General features: G+C 40.9%; 1 protein-coding gene across 1 annotated transcript in view; it reads right to left on the minus strand.

Annotated features, from left to right (window-relative positions):
* Window positions 1-13,258, minus strand: part of LOC307028389 (uncharacterized protein) — a 361,942-nt gene that overhangs the window by 308,296 nt on the left and 40,388 nt on the right. The window lies entirely within an intron of this gene.

Here is a 13,258-nt window from a genome sequence, read left to right on the forward strand (position 1 = left end):
CATTTTTTGAGCGTATATCCCTTTATAGATGAGGCCCCAGGACTGCAACCAACAGTTTGGATGAGTACACAGATGCTGTGATGTCCCCCATTAGTTTATGTGAGGACAGCTGTATTCCAACACACACCAGGGTGAGTTACAACAACAAAACAACAAGCTTTGGTTCACAGCCAAACTGAGACAGCAGGCGTTTAGTAGTGGTGCCTTGCAAACCAGTTGAACCAGTTCTAATGTCGCTATGAAGACCAAGGGGACAGTCCTGACACCAACCCCTGTGACAACTTCCACCAGCTCAAGTCTCAATGAAGGGGAGGGGGGTGATGGACCATCTGGTGACCTGGTGCAGGGGGCAACCACCTGGAGCGTAATGCTCTAAAGACAGTTGAGAGGGTTGTGAATGACTCCCCCATCACTCTGTGTGACTCCCCATCTCTCTCTGTGACTCCCCTATCACTCTGTGTGACTCACCCATCACTGCTCTGGAGTCGTTTCGCTTCCTGGGCACTGTCATCGCACAGGACCTCAAATGGGAGCAGAACATCAGCTCTGCCATCCCTCCACGACCTGAATGCCTCCAGGACCCTGAGTACCCATAGAGTCGAGTAGAGGGCCTGTGTAAGATATAACTGTTTACTGGGGAGGCTGCGCTCCATCAGGACCAAAACCTCTCACCACCTGAACAGCTTCTTCCCCTCTGCTACCAGCCTCATTAACCAGGTCACTGACAGTGACTATTATCCACCCCATAATAACATTATGCATTACATTAATGCACATCATGCAAACAGTATTTTGTTTTTATTTATTTCATTTAAGTATTGCCAGTTCTGCACAACCCTCCAAATATTTGCACATCTGTACACAAGCTACCTTTCATCCACTTTTCATAACAATACTGAACATATTTTATTGTATTATTGTAAATACATGGCAATAGTATATACAGCACGTAGTTCCTTTTTTTGAATATCCAGATTACATGTAAATAATTTACATATTTATATTTTAACATTGTGTCCTCAGCTGGTGGACTCCATGGTGGCGGGTAATATGAGGCAAAGGTTCAGGTTCCTGCTACTTTAGATTTAGTCTAATAAACAAACTAAACTTAACACAATTAATAAGGAAATCTATGTTTGTCTGTCTTTGTTGTAACAATGCTTCTTGGCAATACATCTTAAACTGTTGGAAAGCTATATATATATAATATATATATCTATATAAACATCTGTCCCTCTGCGTTAAGAGACTCTGAAGGTCTCAGGAACAAAGACCCCCTCTCTTTTTGCCCTGATCCATCTTTATTAAAACCTGTCTGAAAATGAGCTGATCAGATGTTGGCCATTTTGTGATGTCACAAGGTTTCTTTGGGTTGTGCAACCTGAATCTCCTGATCAGACATAGAATTCCTTTATTAGTCCCACAGAGGGGACTTTACATTGTTAAAGCAAAGAGACAATAATGATAGAGACACAATTAAAACAGTATTAAGTCAAGTAAAGTGGCATGCACACATATTAAACATTTTAATAATGACTCATTCCAAGTATAAAAAGGTAAGTAGCAGCATTATACAAAAAATGTAGTAAGTTGCAGCTTCATAATCGGTATAATGTGAATTAAGCCGGTCATGTTGCCAAAATGAACCCTGACAGGCCGTTGCCCATTAGACCTTACACGTCAGGTACTACTACACTCCTCTTCACTGTTGCACTTGAACTCAAAGCTTTACCCTGTTAAGATAACAAATTAAGCTGTGGTTATTTGTAGACATCACAAAATGTTAAACAGGAACATCGTTTTGGTTAAAAAAATAAACAATCATTAGCCTTTTTTAATTAAGTTCTGAAGTGAAGTGTGAGAGGGGTGACTTTTAGTTCTCTAGATTCAGTTCAAGATCACATCAGAAGGACCAAAAGTACACATCTATGTGAGTCCGGCCATCAGAGTGGCCATTATTCCATATAAGAACATGCTGTGGCCTTTGGTGCTAGTTTGTTTCCATCACAGATGTGAGGTGAACATCTGTTTGCATGCTCGGTAACCTCGCCCTTAGTTATTTGAAGGGGATAGTACCAGGGACAATGGAAATAAATGGGACAGGTAAGATTAGCAATCATGAATCAATGTCAAACTATGGGATTGCCACTCCCTCCACTGCATCAGTAAGACCTTGCCCTCTGCTATAAAGCGCTGGAACTCTCTCTCATCTTCCTCAGAGTTCCCGAAGAAGCAAATGGCTATGGCTAAAGAGTGGCTGCTATGGCTGTCAGTTATAGCTGCCTGGTACAGCGGTAAATATATTATATTCCATTAGGAAGCTTGACAATATAACAAAAGGGACTATTAACAGTTCAAATGTTTACCTGTGTGATGCAGTCTTGTTGTGTTTAAATATAGATTGAGATTTGTTATGGATTACTTAAAATAAAACATATTTCTTTCAACAGATGCAACGTCTGATATGGACCCGTTCTCCTCCAGGTCCCAGATTCCTGAGAGAATAACAGATGAGCTTTTTGGTTGTTGGTTCATAACTGTAAACAGCTTCCTTATGGAGGCAACATGTGAGAATCATGCATGGACCTAATGACACATTTACAAATCTGCCTTTTTTGGTTTCATGTCCTGATCTCTCTGAAGGTGTAAGTCCCATCCACAATGGCCAGGTTTGCAGTACGTGGGGCAAATTCCACTACAAGACCTTTGATGGAGATGTTTTCCAGTTGCACTCCACCTGCAACTACGTCCTGACCTCTTCATGCAGGAGCTATTACAACGACTTCAACATCCAGATAAGAAGGGGGGAAGATGGCGACCACCACACCATCAAAAACATCATCATGAAGCTGGAGGGCTCGGTAGTGGAGCTCTCTGTGGGCTCAGTGGTCGTTAATGGCAAATCGTAAGTCAACCTTCAAAACACTAACCCTAACCCTAACCCACATATGAAATCTCATAACTTAAATAGAAATACACTGGGACTGTGATTTCATAAACAGTAACATGGTTACCATGGCAACTTTAGTATGTTACTATTTATGTCTATGTTTGGTATTCCTATTAAAACTGTTGAATTGTGTTGGGAAAAAATGTGGTTCGATGTTCAATGTTTTATGATTTTTATCTGCAAACAATCCCTGACAAAATGTCAACAACTGTGAATGGATTTGGGTTGCTTACCAGAGGTTTGCTGGTCAAGAGTCCAAATGGACCAAGTAAGGGCACTGCCAAAGTGCCCTTGAGCAAAGCACCAGAACCCCACACTGTGTTAGCAGTGAAATATCTTTTATCGCCATTATTGTTGAATCACTTTTAAAGCTTTGAATTAAAGTGCGACAAGATGAGGCTGCACACTAAACAAATTATGTTTATAAGTTGTAATGGAATGCAAAATTTCCATTTGTCAAGTAGAACCGCCATATTAATATTATTTAAAGCATCATATGTACTTTGATTTCTAAAAGTCGTGTTGATAATCAGAATTAGCATTTTATGGTGAATCATCTGCAGGTTCTAGCTGTCCCTTAATGCGATGGTTTTGTTCTCACAGGTGGAATTAGACCCAAAGTACAAGAACCAAACGTGTGGTCTTTGTGGAGACTTTAATGGAGTCTACACATGTCTACACAAATTATTAAACGGCATTTTCCAAGCTATAACATTTTGTATCTTGTTTTCAATAATTATATAAATTGTCCAAAGAGGTTGTATTCTACAGTTTAGCCATGGTACACTTTAAGCCAGATAAGCAACTCCATCAGTGTAGGTTTGGCCAGAAAACTAAGATGTTTCTTTGATGTAACCCGGGTGTGAAAATATCCCCCGTGGATCTAACTTCTGGAAAATAAATGGTCCAACTGAAAGCTGCTCCGACTACACACTGGAATCAACACAAAGCTGCAACTACATGGTGAGCTCCACCCACTCTATGGACTTCTTCTTCTTCTTCTTCTTCTTCTTCTTCTTCTTCTTCTTCTTCTTCTTCTTCTTCTTCTTCTTCTTCTTCTTCCATCTACCCTACAAATCTGGTATCAAAGTTAACTCTGCACGAAAGCAAATAAGTGTATTTCCTAAAAGAATCTTCACAATACATTGGCTACCATACCATTTCCTGCGTTTGTCTCTCTCTGTGTGTGTGTGTGTGTGTGTGTGTGTGTGTGTGTGTGTGTGTGTGTGTGTGTGTGTGTCTGCAGAGACCTCTGTGTGAGCAGATCCTCACTGGCCCGGCGTTCAGCAGCTGTCACAGTTTGCTGGATGTGGCCTCCCTTACCTCTGCCTGTGTAGCTGACCTCTGCCACTGTGGTGCTGGCGGCAATGAACAGCTGGACCCCGCCTGTCTGTGCAACACTGTGTCCGAGTTATCCAATCAATCAATCAATGTTTATTTATATAGCCCAATATCACAAATGTTACATTTGTCTCAGTGGACTTCACAGTTTGTACAGAATATCAGTATGACAATACGACACCCTCTGTCCTTAGACCCTATATACAAGGAAAAATTTCCAGAGAAAACCCACAGTTTAAAGGGAAAAATGGGAGAAACCTCAGGGAGAGCAACAGATGAGGGATCCCTCTCCCAGGACGGACAGACGTGCAATAGATGCCGTGTGTAAATTGAAAAGATAATACATTGGCAACATAGGTAGTCCAAATGTTTGGAAATGCATGTGTGTATAATAGGAAGATGAATCCACGAGGATATCCATCCAGGACTTATGATCCAGGACCACAGCCACGACTCAAGATCCAGGACTCGCGATCCATGACACAGGACCGCAGGATCATCCATGACTCCGGATCCCGGCGTATATAGACACCAAAAAGAAAGACATTTGGGGAAGCTGGGTTAATCGGAACATGAGAGTACACAGGTATAGACAGAGAGAAGGAAGAAGTAAGATGTCCCCCAACAAACTAAGCCTATATCAGCAAAACTAGGGGCTGAATCTAATCAGCCCTAACTATAAGCTTTATCAAAAAGGAAGGTCTTAAGCGCACTCTTAAAAACGGATAGGGTGTCTGCCGTCCGAACACAAACTGGAAGCTGATTCCACAAAAGTGGAGCTTGATAAGAAAAGGTTCTGGCTCCCATTGTACTTTTAGAGACTCTAGGAACAACCAACAACCCTGCATTCTTGGAACGCAATGCCCTAGTAGGACAGTAGGGTATAATGAGTTCTTTAAGGTAAGATGGCGCCTGCCCATTAAGGGCTTTGTAGGCGAGAAGAAGAATTTTAAATTATATCCTGTGTTCTATAGGGAGCCAGTGTAAGGCAGCCAGAACAGGAATAATGTGGTCCCTTTTCCTAACTCTGGTTAGTACACGAGCTGCAGCATTTTGAATCAGCTGAAGCGACTTGACTGACTTCTTGGTACACCCTGATAATAAGGAGTTACAATAATCCAGCCTTGAAGTAACAAATGCATGGACTAGTTTCTCTGCATCGTTTTGAGGCAAGATATGCCTGATTTTTGCAATGTTACATAGATGGAAGTAGGCGGTTCTTGAAATTGATTTTATGTGGGTGTTAAAGGAGAAATCCTGATCAAATATAACACCAAGATTCCTTACAGTCTCACTGGAGGCCAAATTAATGCCATCCACAGTTAATATATCTTTAGATAATTTGTTTCGTAGATTCTTCGGGCCAAGTACAATAACTTCAGTTTTGGTCGTGTTTAACATCAAAAAATGTAAGGTCATCCACGTTTTTAAGTCCTTGAGGCAGTCTTGAATTTTATTTAGACGATTAATTTCATCAGGCTTGATTGATAAATATAGTTGAGTATCATCCGCATAACAATGAAAGTTTACAGAATGATTCCTTATAATATTGCCTAACGGAAGCATATATAGTGTGAACAAAATAGGTCCAAGCACTGAGCCCTGTGGCACTCCATGGCTAACTTTGGTTTGCATGGAACATTCATCGTTGACACGTACAAACTGAGAGCGTTCAGATAGATAGGACCTAAACCAGACTAAAGCAGTTCCCTGTATGCCAACTAAGTGCTCTAGTCTTTGCAATAGGATATCATGGTCTATAGTATCAAATGCAGCACTGAGATCGAGCAAAACAAGAATAGAGACAAGTCCCTTGTCTGAGGCTATTAGAATGTCATTTAACCAGAGCTGTCTCTGTGCTACGTTGTGTTCTAAAGCCAGACTGAAAATCTTCAAATAAATCAAAGTTTTTTAAGTAATCACACAGCTGTTTTGCGACTGCTTTCTCAAGAATTTTTGAGAGGAACGGAAGATTAGAAATAGGTCTATAGTTGGCTAAAACCTCTGGATCGAGGTTGTGCTTTTTAAGAAGCGGTTTTATCACTGCTACTTTGAATGATTGTGGAACATAGCCTGATAATAAAGACATATTCATAATATTTAATAAAGAAGTGCTAATTAATGGAAAAACTTCTTTTAACAGCTTAGTTGGAATCGGGTCTAAGATACACGTTGATGGTTTAGAAGAGAGAATCATTGAATTTAATTGTTCAAGGTTTATGGCTGAAAAGCATTTTAGTTTACTATCTAGTGTAATATTAGAACTTACGCTTCCGGGAGCTGTTGATAACACTATACTGGTCAAAGGCAAGAGGTCATTGATTTTGTTTCTAAGAGTAACAATTTTATCGTTAAAGAAGCACATAAAATCATTACTACTGAGTGCTATGGGAATAGAAGGCTCAGTCGAGCTGTGGCTCTCTGTCAGCCTGGCTACAGTGCTGAAAAGAAATCTTGCATTATTCTTATTCTCATCTATTAATGAAGAGTAGTATGCTGCTCTCGCTTTACGCAGTGCTTTCTTATATTCATTGAGAGTAATAAGCCAAATTAAATTAGATTCTTCAAGTTTAGTGGAACGCCATATCCTTTCAAGTTGTCTCGACTTTTGTTTTATTTTGCGGGTTTCGGCATTATGCCATGGAGCTAATCTATGTTGTTTTATTTTCTTCTTTTTCAAAGGAGCAACAGAGTCTAATTTTATTCGCAGCGCATCTGTAGCACTATCAACAACATGATCAATTTGGGGTGGTATACATTTTGTATAAGTTTCCTCCCTTACATGCAGACATGCTATCGAGTTAAGTATTGGTGGAATCTCTTCCTTAAATTTGGCTATAGCACTAACAGATAGGTTTCTGCTGCAGGAGCTTTTGGCTAATGCTTTGTAGTCTAGTAACAGTACTTCAAAAGTTACTAAGAAATGGTCGGATAAAGCAGGAGTATGCGGTTCGACTAATAGTTGCTCAATTTCAATACCATAAGTCAGAACAAGGTCAAGAGTGTGATTATAGCAGTGGGTTGGGTTATTTACACTCTGACAGAAACCAACAGAATCTAATATAGAGTTAAATGCAACAGTAAGGCTATTTTTATCATCGTCAACATGAATATTAAAGTCACCTACGATAATTACTTTATCTGTTTTAAGTACCAAAGTTGATAAAAACTCAGAGAATTCTGATAAGAATTCTGAATAAGGACCTGGTGCACGGTACACTGCAACAAATAAGATTGGCTGCAAAGTTTTCCAGGTCGGATGCGTAAGACTAAAAATGAGGCTTTCAAAGGAGGTATAATTTAATTTTTGTTTAGTATTGATAAGTAAACTTGAGTCAAAGATTGTTGCAACTCCACCTCCTCGGCCCGTGCCTCGGGCAATATGAGTATTGATATGGCTGGGTGGAGTGGCCTCATTTATGCTGACATATTCTTCATGTCTCAACCAAGTTTCAGTGAGACAGCATATATCATTATTATAATCTGATATTAAATCATTTACCAGTATTGCTTAGATGCTAGAGATCTTATGTTTAAGAGACCACATTGAATCTTCCTGTTTTGTTGCCCTGTAGTAGTTGTTACATTTACTTTTATTAGGTTATTATGTATGACACCTCTATTAGGTTTTACCTTAAATTGTCCTTGGGCAGACACACACACCGTTAATATTGGGTATTTTATTGGGTTCGGGATTCCTATGGATGACTGCCTAGGAGAGAGCGCAGAGAAGCGTGTAAGACTGCGACTCTGCCTCCTGGTCTCAACTCCAGTTTGTCATGGATTAAGTCCACAAAGCCCTGAAATGTTTGCCGAAATGAGATTTGCACCTTCCAAAGTAGGATGAATGCCGTCTCTCTTAATCAGACCAGGTTTTCCCCAGAAGGTTGTCCAATTATTTACGAAGCCCACATTGTTTGCTGGGCACCACCAAGACAACCAGCGCTGAAATGATGACATGCAGCTATACATGTCATCATTGATCAGATTGGGGAGGGGACCAGAGAAGATTACGGTGTCCGACATTGTTTTAGCATAACTACACACCGACGCCACATTAAGTTTGGTGCATTCTGAGTGGCGTAAACGAACATCATTACCACCGACGTGAATAACAATCCTACTGTATTTACGTTTATTTTTAGCCAGCAGTCTAAGATGCGCCTCAACGTCGCCCGCTCTGGCCCCCGGAATGCATGTGACTGTGGACGCTTCGGTCTCTAAATTCACGTGTCTCATAATAGAGCTACCAATAACCAGAGTTGGCTTCTCAGCGGGTGTCTCACTGAGTGGGGAATATCTGTTAGATACGTGAAAGGGTTGGTGGGGACCTGCGGGTTTCGCGTTATGCCCCTTCTGAACAGTCACCCAATCTCCCTGCTGCTCGGGAGTTGCCGGGGGACGGCTAAGAGGAGCTACCTTTTGCCGGTCCGCACCGGCTAACATGGGCTTTACTGTAGCTGAGTTATTTTCTAAGATGCGGAGCCGGGCTTCTATGGCTATGATTCCTGCCTCCAACCTAACAACTATACTACATTTAACACATGTATCGGTACCAGTAAAGGAGGTAGGGAAGTAACCAAACATGAGACAGTTAGAGCAGGAAATAGCACCCGAGGGTGGGGAAAGAGCCATGGCTAGCTATCAAGCTAAAGTAGCTACCGTTAGCAAACCCGGAAAGAGTGTAGGCAACTGTGGAGTTACAGTCGCTAAGAGAAGGAGAGTTTGTGAGTGCTTAAGCTGTAGTAACGTGTGATTACAACGTCGGGCAGTTGCCGTGATCAAGAGTTTTAAAACGATCGATTAAGTTTAAGATAATAAGCTATCAGCAACAGAACAGGCACACGGGATACCCGGAGATGACAACAACAACCGGAAGTTACAACATGCTTACCGCAATAGTGGTCCGTGTAGAAGCAAGTGCAGTGCAGCCATGCTGGTGGACAACCCCAAAACTGGAGAACCAAAGAGCTCTGCTGTGAGTTCACTCAATACACACTGCTAATGGAATATTCCATCCGAAGGAGGTATATTTCAGTTTCCAATTAAGGGTTTTAAAAAGCAGATACACTACAGCGTATATGTTCAGCATCATGCAAATGTTTAATTTATTCAATTTTATGTAGAACTAGAAAATTCAGAGAAATGTTGACTGTGTGACTGAAACTCGGGTGCGCGTCCCCATGCTAACATTACCCCTGCTGAGTAAGTACTAATAGCATAGTTGTATTGTTAAGGTACAATAAAGAATATCCATTAATTTTAGCTGACTATTTTAACTGTTTATCTATTACATTTCCGAATTATTTTACCACATTCCTGCATCGTTTCTGAACATCTTTAGTCAACGACCGACAGGTGTGTTCAAAGATCAAAGCGTTTCCACAGCAATGCCCAGCCAGTGAACGAGAGACAGTCTGTTAGAGAATGTGTAGACAATATTGTGCTCCATTATTGCTTCTAAGTAAAAAGAATGTAACTCCAATCAGCTAAGTATCCTACCTAGAGTATTTAGGATACCAGATGAACACCTGCTGACTCTCGTGTTTGTTATATGTGTCTGTTTGATTAAATGAGCATATTGGTGCGGCCGTGACAAATGTATATGACTACAATATGATCACCAAATTATGTATCAAGAGTGAAAATTATGGCCAGCCGAGCAAAAACTCCTCTAGCCATGATGTCACCCACTCTAAGTCTTAACCAGCTCTCCCATAAACACCAATTATAAAATGTGAAGTGTTCACAAAACGTAAGCTGTGTGAGAACTGTACTAGGCTAGCTATATAAAAATATCAGATTAGTCTAATAATTGGATATTAGGGTTAGGGTTAAACGGTTCTCGAGAACCATTTAAATTGTATTTTCTTTCCTACGTTAAAGTAAGGGGAATCTGTATGGGGTCAAAGTGGGGTGTTTTTGAGCTCTGTTCAAATGTATTTCCCATTCATTCCTATAGGGCAAATGATCGCAGTTTTCTGTGATTTGCGTGAAAACGGCTAGGCGAATCTCTCATAAAAGACATAGCAACGTGATCCTGGTCATTCCGCACGTTTTTATGTGTTTTTTGTGTGTGTCAACGCTGCCGGACGAGTAGCATGACAACATTTGTGGTGGAAGAAGGAGAATAAGATGATAAGTATGTTGAATCCAAGTCATATCCAAGCAACAGAGCTTCATTTAACATGAAAGAATGATTGCACTGCATACAGGACTGTCTCAGAAAATTAGAATATTGTGATAAAGTTCTTTATTTTCTGTAATGCAATTAAAAAAACAAAAATGTCATACATTCTGGATTCATTACAAATCAACTGAAATATTGCAAGCCTTTTATTATTTTAATATTGCTGATTATGGCATACAGCTTAAGAAAACTCAAATATCCTATCTCTAAATATTAGAATATCATGAAAAAGTATACTAGTAGGGTGTTCAACGAATCACTTGAATCGTCTAATTAACTCGAAACACCTGCAAGGGTTTCCTGAGCCTTGAAAAACACTCAGCTTGGTTCAGTAAACTAAATCACAAGTATGGGGAAGACTGTTGATCTGACTGCTGTCCAGAGGACCGTCATTGACACCCTCCATCAGGAGGGTAAGACACAAAAAGAAATTTCTCAAAGAGCAAGCTGTTCACAGAGTGCAGTTTCAAAGCACATCCACAAAAAGTCTGTTGGAAGGGGGAAATGTGGCAGGAAACGCTGCACAACCAAGAGAGATGACCGCAGCCTTAACAGCATTGTGAAGAAGAGTCGCTTCCAGAATTTGGGGGAGCTTCAAAGACAGTGGACTGAAGCTGGAGTCCAGGTATCAAAAGTCACTGTTCACAGACGTGTCCGGGAAATGGGCTACAATAGCCGTATTCCCATGGTCAAGCCACTTCTGAACTCAAGACAACGGAAGAGGCGTCTGACTTGGGCTAAGGAAAAGAAGCACTGGACAGTTGCACAGTGGTCCAAAGTCCTCTTTTCAGACGAAAGCAAGTTTTGTATTTCATTTGGAAGTCAAGGCGCCAGAGTCTGGAGAAAGGCTGGAGAGGAGCAAAATCCAAGTTGCTTGAAATCCAGTGTGAAGTTCCCACAGTCAGCGATGGTTTGGGGAGCCATGTCAGCTGCTGGTGTTGGTCCACTGTGTTTCATCAAGCCCAGAGTAAATGCAGCTGTGTACCAAGAGATTTTAGAGCACTACATGCTTCCGTCTGCTGAAAAGCTCTATGGAGATGAGGAATTCATTTTCCAGCATGATCTGGCACCTGCCCACAGTGCCAAAACCACCAGTAACTGGTGTACTGACCATGGCATTACTGTCCTCGATTGGCCTGCAAATTCCCCTGACCTGAATCCCATAGAGAATATGTGGGGTATTGTGAAGAAGAAGCTGAAAGACACCAGACCCAACAATGCTAATGAGCTAAAGGCCGCTATTGAAGCATCCTGGGCATCCATAACACCTCAGCAATGCCACAGGCTGATTGCCTCCATGCCACGCCGCATTGATGCAGTAATCCCTGCAAAAGGATTCCCAACCAAGTACTGAGTGCATTAATGGACATTTTCAAATGTTTGATTGTGTTTTGCTGTTATAAATCTTTTTTTTTTACTTGGTCTGAGGAACTATTCTAATTTTTTGAGATAGGATTTTTGAGTTTTCTTAAGCTGTATGCCATAATCAGCAATATTAAAATAATAAAAGGCTTGCAATATTTCAGTTGATTTGTAATGAATCCAGAATGTATGACATTTTTGTTTTTTTAAATTGCATTACAGAAAATAAAGAACTTTATCACAATATTCTAATTTTCTGAGACAGTCCTGTATATATATATATATATATATATATATATATATGTATATATATATATACAGTGGGGCAACAAAGTATTTAGTCAGCTACCAATTGTGCAAGTTCTCCCACTTAAAAAGATGAGAGGCCTGTAATTTTCATCCTAGGTATACCTCAACTATGAGAGACAAAATGAGAAAAAAAAATCCAGAAAATCACATTGTCTGATTTTTAAAGACTTTATTTGCAAATTATGGTGGAAAATAAGTATTTGGTCAATAACAAAAGTTCATCTCAATACTTTGTTATATACCCTTTGTTGGCAATGACAGAGGTCAAACGTTTTCTGTCAGTCTTCACAAGGTTTTCACACACTGTTGCTGGTATTTTGTCCCATTCTTCCATGCAGATCTCCTCTAGAGCAGTGATGTTTTGGAGCAACACAGACTTTCAACTCCCTCCAAAGATTTTCAATGGGGTTGAGATCTGGAGACTGGCTATGCCACTCCAGGACCTTGAAATGCTTCTTACGAAGCCACTCCTTCGTTGCCCGGGCGGTGTGTTTGGGATCATTGTCATGCTGAAAGACCCAGCCACGTTTCATCTTCAATGCCCTTGCTGATGGAAGGAGGTTGTCACTCAAAATCTCACGATACATGGCCCCATTCATTCTTTCCTTTACACGGATCAGTCGTCCTGGTCCCTTTGCAGAAAAACAGCCCCAAAGCATGATGTTTCCACCCCCATGTTTCACAGTAGGTATGGTGTTCTTTGGATGCAACTCAGCATTCTTTCTCCTCCAAACACGTCTAGTTGAGTTTTTACCAAAAAGTTCTATTTTGGTTTCATCTGACCATATGACATTCTCCCAATCCTCTTCTGGATCATCTAAATGCTCTCTAGCAAACTTCAGACGGGCCTGGACATGTACTGGCTTAAGCAGGGGGACACGTCTGGCACTGCAGGATTTGAGTCCCTGGCGGCGTAGTGTGTTACTGATGGTAGCCTTTGTTACTTTGGTCCCAGCTCTCTGCAGGTCATTCACTAGGTTCCCCCGTGTGGTTCTGGGATTTTTGCTCACTGTTCTTGTGATCATTTTGACCCCAAGGGGTGAGATCTTGCGTGGAGCCCCAGATCGAGGGAGATTATCAGTGGTCTTGTATGTCTTCCATTTTCT

This window comes from Notothenia rossii, assembly GCF_949606895.1.
Source record: "Notothenia rossii genome assembly, chromosome: 2".
In the NCBI taxonomy this organism is placed as follows: domain Eukaryota; kingdom Metazoa; phylum Chordata; class Actinopteri; order Perciformes; family Nototheniidae; genus Notothenia; species Notothenia rossii.